The sequence below is a fragment of the Lutra lutra genome, chromosome 3 (genome assembly GCF_902655055.1).
Source record: "Lutra lutra chromosome 3, mLutLut1.2, whole genome shotgun sequence".
NCBI lineage: Eukaryota > Metazoa > Chordata > Mammalia > Carnivora > Mustelidae > Lutra > Lutra lutra.
The window spans coordinates 96,544,539-96,562,768 of record NC_062280.1 but is presented as its reverse complement, the minus strand read 5'-3'; the positions used below and the strand labels follow the sequence as shown (position 1 = coordinate 96,562,768).

Below are 18,230 nucleotides of genomic sequence, written 5' to 3'. Positions count from 1 at the left end.
TCAGCAAATATCATACTTCAGGTAAAATGTTGAAAGCTTTCCCATCAAGATCATAAAAAACACAAATATGCCTATTATTGCCAATTTTATTTAACAGTGCCATCACCTCAGTTGAATAAGACAAAAGGGAAAGGACAAAGAAGAGAAAAAAAGTTAAAATTTGGTTCCAGTCCAAGACAGCAAGGTAGGAAGAGGCTGAAAACTCCCCTCCTCCATACCAATTCTCCACCTATTTACTACAGAATAATTCCTCCTGAAGAACTGAGGGCTGACTGAACAACTTCTATACAACAAAAAGATAGACCACACAAAGAACGGCAAGAGAGATGAAGACAAGATATAACAAAAGAAACCTCACTTCTGATGCTGCAATCTGCAGTGTGAAGGGATAAGACTGGGAGACACAGAGAGTCTTCTACCCTGGGGCAGAGGGGGAAAAAAAAGCCACAGTTTAAAAGGGCAACTGCAACATAAAGGAACCAGCTCTAAAACCCTGCTGAATGGTGAGAGGAGCTGCTGGAACTCTCTCCAAGTATGAGAGGCTGGCAAACCCCACATATACATACATCCTCTACCCTAAAAGTATAGGGTCCAGGTGTTAATAGCCAGCCTACCACATTAGTGACCACTGGGTCTCTGGCCCATACCAGCTCTGGATGCCCTGGGCACAGAAGAAAATGTCAGGGTTTGAAAGAGAAGCTAGTCTGTCAAATATCCAGTATCCAACCATAGATCTCCATCTGTTTGATGGAGCTGCTGGAACTCTCTGCAGGGTGGAGGAGCTAGAAAGCATCACAGTTTACGTTCTGTATCCACTTCCATAGTGTACACAGGAGTAGGGTCTGGGTGCCCTATGTAGCTTATTCCTTCAGTAAGCCATGGGCCCGAAGCCCACACCAGGCCCAACCATCCCACAGAAACAGCCCCAGAGCAGCACACACAAGGACACTCCTGGACAGCACTAGCTTACAACTCCAGCCATACTGCCACGTTGATACAGGACCAAAGCACCCCAGAATACACCAGGCCCACACCACTCTAGCTCCAGACAGCTTGCTAAGGCAGCCCTGGTACAGAGTGCTCCAGGACCTCCCGGTTCACCCCTGTGTAGGCTCCAGCTGCCCATGTGAGCGCCCCAGGAATCCCCAGCCCATGTCCACATCAGTTTCAGCTACCTGCCAAGGGCACCCTTTATATGGAATGCCGCAAGACACCACTGTCCCTGCCCCACAAAGTTTCCAGCCACCTTGCCAGGGCACCCCCTGCATGAGCACACCAGAACATTCCAGCCTCCACCAGTCTCAGCTCCAGTCACCCCAGCAGGGAATCCCCTGTGCTGCACATCCCAAGACATCCTTGCTCATACCCATTTCTTGTACCCACAGTTTCAACTGTCCTCCCAGAGCACCCTGTACATGGAGAGCCCTGGGAAATGCCCCAGCCCATGCACACTTCAGCTATAGCTATCTGGCCAAGATGCCTCTGCATGTAGCACAAGGGACACCCTGGCCTGCACCCTGCCTCAGCTCCAGCTCCAGCTGCCCCATCAGGACACCCTCTACGCAGCAAGCCCTGGGACACCCTGGTTTCCACCCATTTCAACTTCAGCTACCCTGCCAGGGTGCCCTTTGTGCAGAGAATCCAGGGATTGCACTGGCCCATACCCACTTCAGCTTTAGCTGCCCTACCAAGGCACCCTCTGCACAGAGTCCCAGGACACACTGGATAGCATGCATTTCAACTTTAGCTGTCCTGCCAGAGTGCCCCCTGCACGAAGAGCCCTAAGACCACCCCAGCGTATGCCCACTTTAGCTCAGGTCATCATATAGGGTTAGCACAAGTACAGAGTGTCCCAGGAGCCCCCAGCCCACCCCAGACACAGCTCCAGCCAGCCAGCCAAAGTCACCAGGCAACAACCATATATTAGACCATTCCTTCAAATTTCAGAGAATCAGCTGTTCCATCTCATTCACGAAACAATTGAGCAAAAGTCAAACAAAATGAGGAGAGAGAGGAATATGCTCCAAATGAAACAAGACAAAAACCTCAGAAAAAGAACTAAATGAAACAAAGATAAGCAATATGCTTGATAAAAGTTTAAAGTAATGATCACAAAAATGTTTATCTCATAGAAGAGTGGAAATACTTAATGAGAATTTCAACAAAGAGAAAATATAAAAAAAAGAGAGTTGAGGATGGGGCGCCTGGGTGGCTCAGTGGGTTAAAGCCTCTGCCTTCAGCTGAGGTCATGGTCCCGGGGTCCTGGGATTGAGCCCCACATCAGGCTCTCTGCTCCGCAGGGAGCCTGCTTCCTCCCCTCTCTCTCTGCCAGCCTCTTTGCCTACTTGTGATCTCTCTCTCTCTGTCAAATAAATAAATAAAATCTTAAAAAAAGAGAGAGAGAGAGAGTTGAGGAATACAATTAAGTGAAATAAAAATTACACTAGAGGGAATCAACAATACACTAGAGGATGCAGAAGAACAGATCAATGATCTGAAAGACAGGGTTTAGAAAATACCTGAGATGAAGCAAACCACAAAAACAAAACACATTAATTTTAATAAATGAGGATAAGCTAAAGGTGCTCTTAGATAAGACCAAATGAACAATCACATTATAAGGGTCTCAGAAGAAGAAGAAAGAAAAAGGCAGAAAACTTATTTTAGAAAAATAATAGACGTAAACTTCCCTAACCTGGGAAGGAACAGACAACCAGGTTCGCTAAGCATAGAGAGTTCCAGAAAAGATAGCCCAAGAAGGTGCACACTAGAACATATAATAATCAAAATGTCAAAGTTTAAAGATAAAGAGAGAATTTTTTTTTTAAAGATTTTATTTATTTATTTGACAGAGAGAAATCACAAGTAGGCAGAGAGGCAGGCAGAGAGAGAGGAGGAAGCAGGCTCCCCGCTGAGCAGAAAGCCCGATGCGGGGTTCGATCCCAGGACCTGGGATCATGACCTGAGCCAAAGGCAGCGGCTCAACCCACTGAGCCACCCAGGCGCCCCAAAGAGAGAATTTTAAAATCAGTAAGAAGTAAGTTACATACAGGGGAAACACTATAAGGCTGTCAGCCGATTTCTCAGCAGAACCTTTAAAGACCAGAAATGAGTAGCATGATATATTCAGAATGGTCAAAGGAAAAAAACCTACAACCAAAAATAGTCTATCCAGGAGGATTATCATTCAGAATTGAGGTAGAGATAGAATCCCCTGATAAACAAAAGTTGGGAATACATCACCACTAAACCATCCTTAAAAGAAATCTTAAAGGGAATTCTTTAAGTGGAAAAGAAAAGTTCATAATTAAAAGAAAATTACAAATAAAAATATAAAAAATAAATGGCACCTGGGTGGTTCAGTCTGTTAAGCATCCAACTCTTGATTTTGGCCCAGGTTATGATCTCCAGCTTGTGACATCAAGCCCCACAATTGGTCAAGATGGTTGCGCAGCCCACTTAAAATTTTCTTTCCCCCTCTCCCTCTGCCCTCTCCCGCCACTTATGCACACACACGTTCCATCGCTCTCTTTCTCAAAAAAAAAGTAAAATATGAGATCATATAAATAAAGCAAGGAAGGGATGAGTAAAAAGAAGTTCTTTTAGAACTTCCAATGCATTCAAGCCTAAGTGACCATCAACTTTTTTTTTTTTAAAGATTTTATTTATTTATTTGACAGAGATCACAAGTAGGCAGAGAGGCAGGAAGAGAGAGAGGAAGGGAAGCAGGCTCCCCGCTGTGCAGAGAGCCCGATGCGGGGTTCGATCCCAGGACCCTGGGATCACGACCTGAGCTGAATGCAGAGGCTTAACCCACTGAGCCATCCAGGCGCCCCAAGTGACCATCAACTTAATACAGACTGCCAGATAATTAGAATACTATATATGAACCTCATGGTAACCACAAACACAACACCTATAATAAATACACAAAAAATAAAGAGAAAGAAAGCCAAGTGTAATACCACAGAAAATAATCACTAGGAAAGAGAGCAAGAGAAGAAAAAAGGACAGAGAAGACCTACAAAAACAACTAAAAATAATTAACAAAATAGCAATAGACACATGTCTATCAATAATTACTTAAAATGGGGGCGCCTGGGTGGCTCAGTGGGTTAACGCCTCTGCCTTCAGCTCAGGTCATGATCCCAGACTCCTGGGATCGAGCCCCGCATCGGGCTCTCTGCGTGGCAGGGAGCCTGCTTCCCTTCTCTCTCTGCCTGCCTTTCTGCCTACTTGTGATCTCTGTCAAATGAATAAATAAAATCTTAAAAAAAAATAATTACTTTAAATGTAAATAGACTAAATGATATAATCAAAAGACAAGAGGAGGGTGGAAAATTTAAAAAAAGAGAGAGAGAGAGAGACCCATCCATATACTGCTTATAAGAGACTCCCTTGAGGGACCCCTGGGTGGCTCAGCTGGTTAAACATCTGCCTTCCACTCAGCTCAAGATCCCAGAATCCTAGGATAGAGCTCCCTGCAGTGAGCCTACTTCTCCCTCTCCCACTCCCCCTGCTTGAGCTGTCCAATGAATAAATAAAAATCTTAAAAGAGAGAGAGAGAGACTCCTTTCAGACCTAAAAATACACAGAAAATGAAAGTTAAAGGAAGGAAAAAGATATTCCATGCAAACAAAGTGAGAAAAAAGCCAGGGAGCAATACTTATATCAGACAAAACAGACTATAAAATTAAGAATATAATGAGAGGAAAAAAAGGACACTACATAATGATAAAGGGGACAATTCAAAAGGGGATATAACAATTATAAACATCTATACACCCATGATGGAGCACCAAAACACATCATGTAAAATTAATATGGATAAAGGGAGAATGGACAGTAATACCATAATAGTAGGATACCTTAACACCTCAGTTACCTATCAATGGGTAGTTCATCCAAGCAGAAAACCAATAAGGAAACACCCATATTTGAATGACATATTAGACTAGAAGGACTTAACAGCTATATATAGAACACCTGACCCCAAACAGCAAAATACACATTGTTTTCAAGTGAACAGGGATCATTCTCCAGGACAGATCACATTTCAGGCCACAAAACAAGTCTCAATAAATTTAAGAAGACTGAAATCATATCATGCACCTTTTCTGACCACAACAGTATGAAACTAGAAATTAATCACAAGAAAAATTGGAAAAAACACAAATAGGTAGAAGCTCAGACACTCCAATGGTCACCAAAGAAACCAAAGATGAAATTAAAAAATACATGGAGACAAATGAAAATGAAAACACAATGGTTCAAAGTCTTCGGGACACAGAAAAAACAGTTCAAGGGGGGAAATTTTTAGGGATATAGGTCTACCTCAAGAAACAATATAAATCTCAAAGAAACAATCTAACCTTACAACTAAAGGAACTAGAAGAAGAAGAACTAACAAAAGCTTACAGTTAGTAGAAGAAAGGAATTAATAAAGATCAGAATAGAAATAAATGAAACAGAGACCAAAATCAAAACAAACAAACAAACAAACAAAAACCAGAAAATATCAATGAAACTAAGAACTGGTTCTTAGAAAAGGTAAACAAAATTGGAAAACCTTTGGCTAGACTTACCAAAAAATAAAATCAAACACAGATGCAAAAGTCTTCAACAAAATATTAGCAAGCCATATTCAAAACAATACATTAAAAGGATAAGTCATCACAATCAAGTGGGTTTATTCCAGGAACATAATAATCGTTCAATATTAGCAAATCAGTTAACATGATATGTCACAATCAACAAAATTAAGGATAAAAATCACTTGATCATCTCAATAGATGCAGAAAAAGCATTTGACAAAATTCACCATCTGTTCATGACAAAAACTATCAAATTAGATTTATAGGGAACATACCTAAACATAATAAACATATATGAAAAATCCACAGCTAAAATCATACTCAGCAGTGAAAAACAAAGAGCTTTACCTTCAAGATCAGAAACAAGACAAGCATGTCTACTCTCTCCACTTTTATTCAACATAATACTGGAAATTCTAGCCAGAGCAATCACACAAGAAAAAGAAATAAAAGGTATCCTGATTACTAAGGAAGAAATTAATCTGTCACTCTTTGTAGATGACCTGATAGAAAATTCTAAAGACTCCAGGGGTATGTGGGTGGCTCAGTCGGTTAAGCGTTTGACTTCAGCTCAGGTCATCATCTCAGGTCCTGGGACTGAGTATTGCAATGGGGGGGGGGGGGGGGGTCAGAACTCAGCAGGGAGTCTGCTTGTCCTTCTTCCTTTCCCTCTGCTCTTCCCCAAGCCCATGCGCACACGCTCTCTCTCTCTCTCTCTAATAAATAAAATCTTTCAAGTAAAAAGAAAACTTTAAAGACTCCACATTAAACTATTAATAGTAATACATGAATTCCGTAAAGTTGAAGGATACAAAATTAATACACATACATCAGTTGCATTTCTATACACTAATAACAAAGGAGCAGAAAGAAAAATTAAAAAAACAAATCCATTTACAATCCCAGTAAAAAGAATAAAATACCTAGAAATAAACTTAACTACAAAGATCAAAGACTTACTCTGAAAATTAAATACAACACAAACAAACAGAAAGACACTCCATGCTCATGCCCTGGAAGAATATTGTTAAAATGTGCTAACTATCCCAAGCAATCTACAGATTCAATACAATCCCTAATGCAATGGCATTTTTCACAGAATTACAACAAATAACCCTAAAACTTGTATGGAACCACAAAGACCCTGAACAGCCAAAGCAATCATGAGAAAGAAAAAGGTATGACCATCCCAGATTTCAAGATATACTACAAAGCTACAGTAATCCAAACAGTATAGTACTGGCAAAAAAACCAAGACACATAGATCATCAGAACAGAAAAGATAGTCCAGAAATAAATCCATGCTTTTATGGTCAACTAATGTATGACAAAAGAGGCGACAATATATAATAAGGAAAAGACAGACTCTTCAATAAATGGTGCTGGGACTTCTAGATAGCTACATGCAAAATAATGAAACTGGACCCCTTTCTCACATCATACACAGAAATAAACTCAAAATTAATTAAAGACCTAAATGTGAGACATGAAACCATAACACTCCTAGAAGAAAATATGGGCAGTAATTTCTTCGACTTTGTTTTTGCAACATTTTTCTAGATATGTCTCCTCAGGCCAGAGAAACAAAAGCAAAAATAAAATATTGGGACTGTAACAAAATAAAAAGGGAAGGAAACCATTCACAAAATGAAAAGGCAACCTAATGAATGGGAAAAGATATCTGCAAATAATATATATGGTAAGGCATTAATAACCAAAATATATAAAGAACGTATACAACACCGTAAAGAACAAATAAATCTGATAAAAATGGGCAGAGGATCTGAATAGATATTTTTCTAAAGAAAACATACAGATGGGCAACAGACACATGAAAAGATGCCCAACATCACTAATCATCAGGGAAATGCAGATCAAAACTACAATGAGTTATCACCTTAACCTTGTCAGAATACCTAGAATTAAAAAAATAAGAAATAACAATCAGTGGCAAGGATGTGGAGAAAAAGGAACCCTCACACACTATTGCAACTGCTGCAGCCACTGTGAGAAACAGTATGAAGGTTCCTCAAAAAACTAAAAATAGAATTACCCTATGATCCAGCAATTCCTCTAGTGGGTATTTTCCCAAAGAAAACAAAAACACTAACTCAAAAAGATATATGCAGGGGCACCTGGGTAGCTCAGTGGGTTAGGCCTCTACCTTCGGCTCAGGTCATGATCTCAGGGTCCTGGGATCGAGCCCCACATGGGGCTCTCTGCTCAGCAGGGAGCCTGCTTCCCCCCTTTCTCTCTGTCTGCCTCTCTGACTACTTGTGATCTCTCTCTCTTTCTCTGGCAAATAAATAAATAAAATATTAAAAAAAAAAAAGATATATGCACCCTATGTTTACTGCATCATTACTTACAATAGCCAAAGGAAGAAACCCAAGTGTCCCTCATTAAATAAATGAATAAACAAGTTGGGGTATACCTACAATGGACTATTATTCAGCCATAAAAAAGGATGATATCTTGCCATTTGCAATAACATGGATAGACCAAAAGGGTATTACACTAAATGAAATAAGTCAGACAAAAAAAGACAAATACTATATGATTTCACTTATATGTGGAATCTAAAAAACAAAACAAATGAGTAAACAAAAAGCAAACAAAGAGCAAAAACAGGCCCATAAATAGAGCACAGCTATGGATATAGTGGCGAAAGTGGGACGGATGCGTGAGCAAAATGGGTGAAGGAGAGTGGGAGATACAAGTTTCTAGTTATGGAACAAGTAAGTCATAGGGAAAAGATATAGCATAAGGAATATAGTCAACGGTATTATAATTAAAGTTGCATGATGACAGGTGGCAGCTACACTGGTGGTGAGCATAGCATAATGTATAGACTTAACAAATCATTATACTGTATGCCCAAAATCAAGGTAACATTATGTGTGTGTCAACTCTACCTCAGTTAAAAATATAAAATAAAAAACTTAAAATATAACAGATGATATAGCAGGATTATGTACACAGGATAAAAACAATTTATACATAACTAATAGGTTTATAAGCAAATTTAGTAAGATTAATGAATACATAATCAATATACAGAGTCAACTGTGTTCCTCTATATAGGCAAAAAGCAGGAAAAAAATTTAATTTTTTTTTATTCTCAATTTTTTTGATTCTCAAGAGCATCAAAAATTCAAATTTTAGGGTCACGTGGGTGGCTTAGTGAGTTAAAGCCTCTGCCTTCAGCTCAGGTCATGATCCCAGGGTCCTGGGATCGAGCCCCACATCAGGTTCTCTGCTCAGCAGGGAGCCTGCTTCCCTCTCTCTCTCTCTGCCTGCCTCTCTGCTTACTTGTGATCTCTGTCAAATAAATAAATGTTCTTTAAAAAATTGAAATTTTAGAAATAAACCTAATAAAAAGAAATTTGAACTGTAAATAGAAAAATTTTTAAGAGATATTTAGTAAAATTAAACAAGACCTAAAACAAAGAAGTGATAACCCTGTTAATAGATTGGAACTGATTATAATACAAATAAACTCTTGAGATTATATGACATGTCACTGAAACAACATGAACATCGGCAAAAGTAGGTATTAGTTCTGAAGGTGGAGAAAAAACTGATATTTTTGGAGTGCCTATCATATAATAGTGTCTTCTCTGCGCCAAGAACTTAAACACATACTGTCTCATTTAATCCTCTAAGAATTTTATGAAGCAAGTACTGATTTTTCTTCACTAATGAGGAAATTATGACATAGTGGGTGAGAAAGCCAGATTCAAATGTAAGCTTGTATGGCGACGAAGCCTAAAAAGAAGCAAATCTTCATCCGAAGAATTAAAACACAAGCAAAAATCAAACAAACTAACAGGGCCACCTGGGGTTGCCAGGGGTGAAGGTAGAGAGGGACAGAAGGGATGGTTGCTATTAAAAGGCAACAGGAGATATCTCTGTGGGATGCAACTGTTCTCTATCTTAATTACATCAATCTCCAGGTTGTGATCGTGTATTATAGTTTTTTAAGATGTTGCCATTGAGGAAAACCGGGTAAAGCATATGCAGGATCTCTTTTCATTATCTCTCACAACACTATATGAATTCACAATGATCTCAAAATAAAAAGTTTAATTTAAAAAAATGGGAAAACACATAGCAATGGATCTCAAAGTGCGGAAGAATGATGTCTACAAAGATAATATTCTAAGATCATGTAGCCAGTGACAGCTAAATCATATATCTGGATCTTTGCTTCCTTTTCAACACAGGAATGCACCACCTCTGCTTCAGAGCTAAATCACAGTTAAAATATCTATTTTAAACAGTCAAAATATTTGTCCTGAAAAGAACTTTTATTAAAAAATAAGTAATTATCTAATGAATTTTATTCCTAAATTTCATTCTTTCATGCATTCAGCAAAAATATATTTGGGTATTGATATGGAGCAGACACTACACTAGCCTCTGCAAACATAATAATTTAAAAAAAATAGATGTAGTTTTGAAGAAATACTACAGGGAAAGTACCAACTGTTAAGGAAGCATGTAACAGAAATTCAGTTTCCAAATCTGGAGATTTGGAAAGCTTTCTTTCTTTCTTTCTTTCTTTTTTTTTAAGATTTTGTTTATTTAACAGACAGAGATCACAAATAGGCAGAGAGGCAGGCGCAGAGAGAGAGAGAGAGAGGGAAGCAGGCTCTCTGCTGGGCTCAATCCCAGGACCCTGAGATCATGACCCGAGCCGAAGGCAGAGGCTTTAACCCACTGAGCCACCCAGGCGCCCCTGGAAAGCTTTCTAAGAGATATATACATCAAAGCTGAGACATACAGAGTACACAATAACCAGATGAAAAGGATATACAAAGGGCCTAATTTGGAGTAAAAGGCAGAGAGCAGGTAGGAATTCTTAGTCTTCATTTTACTGGACCTATCAGTAAATTGTTCCTTCCTCATTAAACCATGTGTTTCATTTAGATTCTAGAATACCACATCCCCACAGTTTCTATCCTACTTCAACAGTCATTCCTGTTCTGTCTACACTTGTGCTGGTTCTTCCTCATCTCCCTGCCCACTTAAGATTAGAGTGTACCAGGGCTCAGTTGTTAGTAACTTCTGTTCTATCCTTTAGAGATATCATTATTATCATGGCTTTAAATATTACCTCTATGCCAATGACTCCCACATTTATAGAGAGAGATCAGCCTCTCCTGAACTTCAGACTCAAATACTTAACCAAACATCTCTACCTTGCAGTCTAATGGGCATCTCAAACTTAACACAACTAAAACTGAACTCTAGATCTTTCTCTCAAACCCTATTCCATCCACAATCTTCCCCATCTCATCCTTCCGGTTGGCCATACCAATTCCTTCACTCCCCTCAGTTCTCTCTCATTCTGTATATCCGATACATTAGCAACTCCTGTTACATTCAAAATATACCCAGAATCCCACCATTTCCTACTACCTCTAAATCCACTCACCCGATCTGAGCCACTATCACTGCTAGTCTGAATTTCTGCAAGAATCTGGTATCTCAGCCTCTACTTCCCTCCCTATATTCTCCTCTCAATGTAGCAGTCACTGAGATATTTTAAAAAGGTAAGTCTGATCCTAACATTCCCCAGAACTCCTCAGCAGTTTCCAGTTTTACTCAGATAAAAGCTCTATTAATGGTTTATAAGCCCTTCTACAATCTGCTCCCACTTCTATTACCATCCCTTCTCACTTTTTCTTCTCTGTCACAATGATGTCCTTACGTGTTCCTGCTTTGGACTCTGCACTAGCTGGTCCACCTGCTTGTACCACTCTTCCCCCAATTATCTGCATGGCTACTTCTCTTGATTCCTTCAAAGTCTTTTCTGAAATGTCAAATTTTCAATGAAAACTTGACTATCTTGTTTAAAATTTCAACTTTTGCACTTGCTTCAGCAGCACATATACTAAAATTGGAACTATACAGAGATTAGCATGGCCTATGCACAACGATGACACACAAATTCAGGAAGTGTTACATATTTTTCAGAGAAAGAACTTTAAAGTAAATGTGGCAACAATATGTGATTCTGGGTCAAGGGCATATGGAAGTTCTTGGCACTATTCTTGTGACTTTTCGTATGTCTTAAACTACTTCAGAATAAAAGTTTAAAATTTTAGGGGCGCCTAGATGGCTCAATGGGTTAAAGCCTCTGTCTTCTGCTCAGGTCACGATCCCAGGGTCCTGGGATCCAGCCCGGCATCCCACTCTCTGCTCAGCAGGGAGCCTGCTTCCCCTCCTCTCTCTCTGCCTGCCTCTCTGCCTACTTGTGATCTCTGTCAAGTAAGTAAATAAAATCTTTAAAAAAAAAAAAAGTTTAAAATTTTAAAAACAAAAAACCAACAAGAATTGCAACTCCTTATTATCTCTTCCTTACCCTACATTTTCTTTGACAGCACTTATCACTTTGTGAGACACTATATGATTTAGTTTCCTCGTGTAGAATTTTAGTTGGTCTTTCACCACTAGTGTATAAACTCCAAAAGGACAGAAATTCTTATCTCTTTTGTTTCCTGGTGTATTCCATGCACCTAGAGCAGTGCCTGGCACCAAGCACTCAGTATTATTTGTTACTTTGAAGTTTCAAAGGACAGGGGTACCATGATTAGAGAGTTTGGAGGTAGAGTAGTTCATAGAGATGTGTAAGTATAAAGTAGGACCATAGGAGTGCATGGCTGAACTTAAGTGGAAATCAAATTCACAGGAGACACAGCAGTCTAGGAACTAAGAAACTAGCATGTTATGTCAATTGGGCTATACATTCAAATGCAGAAATCACCCTAAGTAGATAAAAAGACAGTAAATCAAATTCCACTTATAGCAGGGAAATTGGGAATGCAGTTTATAAAATGATTAAGATTAGAGAGAGGGTTGTATATTGAATACAAATTAAGGCTCCCTATTAGGATATTAGATTATTAAAACACCCTAGAGAGTTCAAAGATAGAAAGGATGTCTACATATGGAAAATTCTTCCTACTACAGAATATCAAACAAATCTTCTGTTGAATTTAAGATCAAATTCAGTTAATCCAGATAACTAAATTTCTTAAATTCATCCTAGTCAAACAAACTGATCAGTGGAAATGGTTCCAAGTAGGACAGCAATTTGGCTACATAGATACAACGAGTAAATGCTGTGACAATGAAATGCCTTAACAAATCTTGGAGGAGCTATGATAAAACATATGATTACTCACTTCTCCTCTCCTCCCATCACACTAATAATAGCAGGCAGGTGGACAGAGGCAAGGGAAAAGGACTAGAAGCCAGGAACCTGAGTAAATACCTCTACCAACTAGCTAAGTAACCACGTAATAACATAAATAATTCCAAGTTCCTTATTGGAGATACAAATTTGGCTTGAAAAAGTCCCAGTTCATGCAAGTGGTTAATATGGAGGTCTACTGGACAGCTCTGTTTTAAAGTACACGGATTCCAGAAACCACAAATTCACACACACACACACAAACAAAGTTTATCGTTATAAGTTTCAAAAGGTAGTCAATGAAGAGGTCTACTTATCCACTCAAGTATTTTCAAGTGATTATGTACAATGTCAGATATTCAATCACAGGAACCCTTCAGATCTGATCAAGGCTTGAAAATGTAGGCTTGAAAATGTACCTATGTTACATGTTAACACACTCAATGCTTTGATAATATCATACATTCTCTTTATGTTTATAACTGATGTAGCTTTATTTAAAAGTTGTCAGTTAAGCTACAACCTAAATTAAGTAAATGGAAATCACTTTTTTTTGTCAATAAAACTGAATTTCCTAAAATGATAATGGGTTAATTTCAGTAAATTACAGAATTACAGAATTATTAAAAAAATCATTTATGGGACTTTAAGAACCGCCATATCTAATATCTAATTACTCTAAAAGCAAGGACACTAGAACCTTTCATTCTATAAACAACAGTTTTCAAAATAATGATAAAATACCTCCCACTTATTAAGTGACCCCTCCGTGAGGACAATTTTTAAAATCTCTTGTAATTCTCAAAACAACTCACAAAGTATTATTATCCTCACATTAAGGTCAAGAAAATTGAGGTTCAGGAAAACTGATGTGAAATAATTTCTTATCAGTTGGCAGCTGGTTATATTAAACCTGAAACTGTGATTGTTCAAATTTTAAGTCTGAATTTTTGCCATTATACAACACTGCCTCTAAAAATCACTCATTCAACAAATACTTTTTGAGCACCCATTATATACCAGGCATTGCAGAAAATACCATGTATACGAAAATGAATTTGCACCATTGCAGCCTCATATCTTAGCACGATCTAGGGCAGAAATAAGAGTTATAAACAAATAATTGGAACACAATGTAATAAGAGCTATGAAATAAGTATATGTAGGAATACTATATAATATTGGAAGTGTTTGCTCTGTGTAAGGTAGCAAGCAATCAAAGAAGGCTTCACTTATGAGAAAAAAAATGCTTGATATATAAGAGGCCTCATATTAAGTTATTTTTTTATTTGACAGCGAGTGGGCATGGGCACACGGGGGAGGGGCAGAAGAAGAAGGAAAGAGAATCCCAAGCAGAATGGGTGCAGAGCACCACATGGGGCTTGATCCCAGAACACAGATAATGACCTGAGTCGAAATAAAGTATCAGACAACTAACCAACTGAGCCATCCAGGCACCCCTATTTAAATTAAATACTGATGAAACTCATCAGTTGAAACTTAAAGGAAGAGCAGAGTTTGCAGATGAACAATCAAGATAAGGATATTCCAGAGAGAAAGAAGCATTATTTGCAAAAGCACTAAGTTTCAGAAAATCCTAAGCAGTTTAGTATAGCTAAAAAATACTATTCTTGTGACAAGTGGTGAAGAAGTAATAATAGGCTAGGTCAGGGAGATTCTCATTTGCCATATGAAAACTGGACTTTATCCTGTAAGAAACTTGGGGCCTTTCTTAGACTTTAAAGAGGCCATTAGTTTACAAAAATTACCTTGTCAAATATGGAAAAACAGATGTGAGGATGGGGACAATCTTTTAGAAGTATACCACAAATAGCCAAGGTAATACAATTTATAATTTCTTCACTTAAGACACCTATAGGGGCGCCTGGGTGGCTCAGTGGGTTAAGCCGCTGCCTTCCGCTCAGGTTATGATCTCGGGGTCCTGGGATCGAGTCCCGCATCGGGCTCTCTGCTCAGCAGGGAGCCTGCTTCCCTCTCTCTCTCTGCCTGCCTCTCTGTCTGCTTGTGATCTCTATCTGTCAGATAAATAAATAAAATCTTTAAAAAAAAAAAAAAAAGACACCTATATATGTTGTTTCCAGTAGAAGCTGATGACTTCAAATGACTGATGAAGTCATCCTGATGACTTCAGGAAAAATCCTGAAGAAAAAAATACAAGAAAATATGGGAATAACAAGAAAATACCTACCTGACATTTTGGAGGTCTCACAGACACTTCTAGCCTAAATGTCCAAAACCAAAGTCTTATTTCTCTACCAAACTCGTGTGCTCCCTGTGCAATCTCTCAGTAATAGTACAACCACGCAAGTTACTCAAACCAGCGACGTGGGTTCACTCTTGATTTCTCCCTTTCCTTTAGCCACCAAATTAAATCCATTCATTACTAATTATTTCTAAGGCATATCTCAAATGCATCCATTTCTTTCCAGGTCCATTGCCATCCCAAGCTATCACTGCTCTACTGGAATACTGCAATAGCTCCCAAATGGACTCCCTGACATTATCCTTAATATCAGCTGGTTTCCTTAAAGCACTTATTATAATTAGCAATTCCTTTTATCTATTTACTTGAATTTTGTCTTTCCCTCCTATTCGAATGTCTTCATAAAATCAAGGACCACTAACTGTCTTGTTTACCATTTTACTTCAGCATGCCAGCATCAGCCAGGTCAATAAACAATATTTACAGAACTACTACACATTTACTATATGCCAGGCACTACTTTGTGTTTTATGTGTAGGAAGTCATTTAATCCTCACAATAACCTGTGAGGTAGGTGTTCTCTTATCTCAATTTTATAGATAAGAAAACTAAAGGGACAGATTGTTAATTAATCTGCACAAGGTCACCCAACAAGTACATGGCAGAACCCAGAATCAAACCTAGACAGCCTGGAGCCCATTTTCTTGATTATTAGCCAGTACTTCTCTTAGTAGGTGCTCAACAAATATTTCTTGACCAAATAAACAAATGAGAAGAACAGGCTTAGGGGACATGTTAAGTTTGAAGTACTCAGAGAAGGCTATGACGTACAGAGGGATAGTTATTATAACAAGCATGCAGAAGGGGCACCTCAGTGGCTAAGTGTCTGCCTTTGACTCAGTTTATGATCCTGAGTCCTAGGATCAAGCCCCGCATGAGGTTAACTGTTCAGGAAGGAGTCTGCGTCTCCCTCTTCCCACCCTCCACCCCCACCCCTAGCCCCATCTAATGTTTTCTCCCTCTCTCTCTTTCAAATAAATACATAAATAAAATCTTTTTTAAAAAATAAGCATGCAGAAGTCATCAGCTTCTACTGGAAACAACATGTAAAATGCAAGCCCCTTTGTAATAAAAAGTGATCATATAATTTTTAAAAAATTGGAAATGCTCTTAAACTATAAACTTTTTGATCTAATTCTGCAATATAAAAATGTTTTCACAAAGCAGAGAGCCCCATTGAGTCTTGACTGTATCTGAAAAATTCTGTATTACTAATATGAAATTAAATACTTGTCCCTAAGCAGCATTCAGTATCTATATAAATATTAAACTTATACTTTATTAAAATATAGATGTACCAAGATGCACTTTTAATTTGGCAGAATGGTACCAAAATCCACCTAAAAAAATACAAGAAAATATGGGAACAATAAGAAAATACCTAAAAAGAAGAGTGGAACCACACTTTACCTACTTGATATCAAAACATAGCTTAAAGTTAGAGAAATTAAGATAATGTGTAGAGTTCCAGTCAAAGACAGAACAATGGAGAAAAAAGAAAAAGAAAAAACAAAACAGAGTCCAAGCAAAATCAAGTATGTATAAATTGTAAAATTAAATGTAAGAATAAATTTTAAATTATATATACATATTTTTATTATCTAACTTATAAGCATCACAAATGCTTTTTCTAAGTATCACAAATAAACTAGAAACTTTAAAAGAAAAAGATTTCAAAAGATTTCAATTTAAAATAATTAGAATTATTTCATGGAAAAACAGCATTAAAAGTTAAAAAGACAAATTTCAAAATGAGAGTCAAGGCTTACGTTAAAAAACCTAAGAAGTAATTCCTTTAAAATTATTAAGGGATTATCATAACCAATAACAAGCTACTTAAAAGAGATTAAACAATGGACACTACACATATAAAAAATCCTCAACATCAACAGAATTCAATTACAAACAAAATAATGAAGAATCACTTTTGCAATCAGATTGGATGGAATAAAAGACGGGAAGTGGGTGCTCACAAACACTGTTAGTAAGAAAGAAAATGGGCACAACCTTTCTGAAGAGCAATTCAGGAATTATAAAGTAATTGTGGTTAAATAACCTAATTCTAAAAAGTCAGATTTACAGGATAATCAAATAAGCATATAAAGATTTGTTCATAAGAGCATTCTTTTTAAAAGTTAATAACTAACCCAACAATCCCACTTCTGGGCATATATCCAAAAGAAATGAAAACAGGATCTTGAAGACTTATGTGCACACCCATGTTGAGTGCAGCATTATTCACAATAGCTAAGAGGTAGAAGCAATCTAAATGTCTATTGGCAGAGGAATGGGTAAATAAAATATAATACACACACACACACACACACACACACACACACAGGAATATTATTCAGCTTTGAAAAAGGAAATCCAGTCATATGCTACAACACTGTTGAACCTTGAGGGTACAATGGTAAGTCAAATAAGCCAGTCAAAGAAGGACCAATACTGCATGAGTCCACCAATACAAGATACCTCAAGTGTGCGAACTCTTAAAAAAAAGTAGAATGGTAGATGCCAAGGGCTGTGGGAGGGGAAAAAGAGGAGTTGTACAAAAAGTACAGTTTCAGTTTTACAAGATGAAAAAGTCCCATATATCTGTTTAATGACAAAGTACATACACTTGACACTACTGTACTATACACTTAAAAATGGTTAAGACTGTAAATTTTATGTTTTTTACCACAATCAAATAAAGTTCATTAAATAAAATGTAAATATCCATCGAGTAGGACTTGATTATGTTACAACGAATACCAGACAGCAATCAAAAATGTGAATTTTAAAATGATATTAACATATATCCAGTCATATCCACAGCCCATTGTTGAATTTTTTAAAAAAAGTTCACAAAAAGGTAGTATGATAGCATTCATGCAAATGTCTATACCTGTAATAGGTTTGTAAGGATATTCACCCAAATTTAATGGTATTATCTCTGGATAACAGTATTACAGATGACCCCCTTTTTCATATTTTTCTTGTTTTTAAATACAATGAGTACATACTATTCAAATGACAGAGGATACATCAAAATTAGTGACTGCCACCATTTGTTCCAGATTTCTAGAATGGAATTTTACATTTCTCTCTCCTTATGTGTCTATAGCACATATTGGGGAATTAATAAATATTTGAGAGGCAAGATAAG

General features: G+C 37.7%; 1 protein-coding gene and 1 pseudogene across 3 annotated transcripts in view; one reads left to right on the top strand and one right to left on the bottom strand.

Moving 5' to 3' along the window:
* ZRANB3 (zinc finger RANBP2-type containing 3) overlaps positions 1 to 18,230 on the bottom strand; it is a 329,435-nt gene that overhangs the window by 310,067 nt on the left and 1,138 nt on the right. The window contains exon 1 of one of the 3 annotated variants that reach the window (XM_047722508.1): positions 17,970 to 18,075. The exons of the other annotated variants lie outside the window; for them this stretch is intronic. The gene's annotated coding sequence lies outside the window, so the exon portion shown is untranslated. Of the gene's footprint in view, positions 1 to 17,969; positions 18,076 to 18,230 lie in introns of those variants that run through there. 3 annotated transcript variants of the gene reach the window in all.
* Positions 11,474 to 11,573, top strand: LOC125096585 (uncharacterized; annotated as a pseudogene).